General features: G+C 45.7%; 1 pseudogene; it reads right to left on the bottom strand.

Moving 5' to 3' along the window:
* Positions 1-416: 416 nt before the first annotated feature.
* Positions 417-1,268, bottom strand: LOC113835945 (annotated as a pseudogene).
* Positions 1,269-1,557: the final 289 nt, after the last annotated feature.

Raw genomic sequence — 1,557 nt, 5'->3', positions numbered from 1 at the left:
GGTGAGGCTCTTGATGTCTAGAGGGAAGAGGTTGTAATTTTTAAAGTGGTCACTAGATGGCAAAATTGTCCCATGGTGTTAGTAAAACCATTAATTGCATCTGCAGAAAGCAGGAGAGCTGGCTGCTGGGTAAGGAGCCCTGTAAAATGGCATAGGTGGAAGGGTCTTCGGGTGTAACCTGATTCACTTTGTTTATTATTATTATTATTATTATTATTATTATTATTATTATTATTATCATCATCATCATCATCATCATCATCATCATTATTACTTATTACCATTTATCATTAGGAACTTTAAAATCTGTGAAAAAGTCCCCTTCCTTATGTCAGTCTGTGGCTAGCAGGCTCCATAGCCTCCCTTACATGCCTCCCTCTGGGGTGAAACCTGTTCTGTCCCAAAGACCAGCAGCATCAGAGGCCAGGGCCATCAGTGTAGAGAGAGCAGGAATGGGTCTCATCAGGAGCCATCTGGTTGGGGATAGTTGCAGCACAGACCCTGGTGCTGGGTGGGTGAGCCTTGAGGTGGTCACAGGATGTTATTACATGTTTGGCCAGAGAGAGGGGAACCTTGGCACCCCATGGTTCTCTCTTCAGGCCTTGCCAGAGCTCTTTAAAGGTCCTAATGCCCAGTTGTGGGCACTGCCATGTCTCCTGACCTGTCTCTGGGAAGAAAAGCTCTTTGTATCTCAATACAGTGTTCTGAGGGGAGACCACAACCATGACTAATGGTCAGGGGTCTGCATAGAACTCAAAGTCATTCCTACAAGGACTGATCTCATTCCCAAAGAAGTGGGTGATGTTGAAGCTGTCTCGTCCAGGCTGTTTAGGCAGCATCACATTTACCAGTCCTAGGGGATAAGACATAGAAACCTATCATGCCTCCTCAGTAGAATCTCAGCAAATTCTGTCTTCAGGGCTTCCACAAATGTCTCCCAGATCTTCTCCTTTTTTGTTCAGTTGAGAGAACTTGATCCTCTTTCTCTGGGGTGCAGCTGTGTCCAAAGGGCAAAATGTTTAGCATGCCATCCTGGAACTCAACAAGGTTTCACACTTCTTGGGCAGTCTGAGCAGGGCTGTGTAGCTGAGGTAGAAGTTGATCAAGTCCTGAAAGAGCTCCTCCCCAAGGGTGGTTTTGTGGGGATAGCCATCCATATTTGTACTTCACTGTCCCATTTTCATCAAGCACATGATCAAAATTCTCAACGACTTAACCCCATCACCTAGCTGCTCAGTGACCTCCGAGCAGTCAGAGCCTCCCATCATATCATTCTGCACCCTAAAAACTGAAACAAATATCAAAGAAAGTTAATCTGTTTCAGTTAAAACAAAACAAAAACAAAAACAAAAAACAGCCTTCCTGATACATTCAGCTGAGAAGGAGGCTAGCTGGTGGCAGCCTGGTCCATGTGGTAATCAGCTGATCTGTCAGTTCCTGGAACTGTTGCCCCTCCATGCATGCAAGCTCCCCACAGGGTGCTATGGCTTCTCCCTCTCTCTTTCTGTGAGCTGCTGAATGAGTGTCAGCTCTTTTCTCTCTTTCCATGTGGGTATG

This window comes from Cricetulus griseus, chromosome 5, assembly GCF_003668045.3.
Source record: "Cricetulus griseus strain 17A/GY chromosome 5, alternate assembly CriGri-PICRH-1.0, whole genome shotgun sequence".
Classification (NCBI taxonomy): domain Eukaryota; kingdom Metazoa; phylum Chordata; class Mammalia; order Rodentia; family Cricetidae; genus Cricetulus; species Cricetulus griseus.
This window is presented reverse-complemented; position numbering and strand designations above follow the sequence as displayed.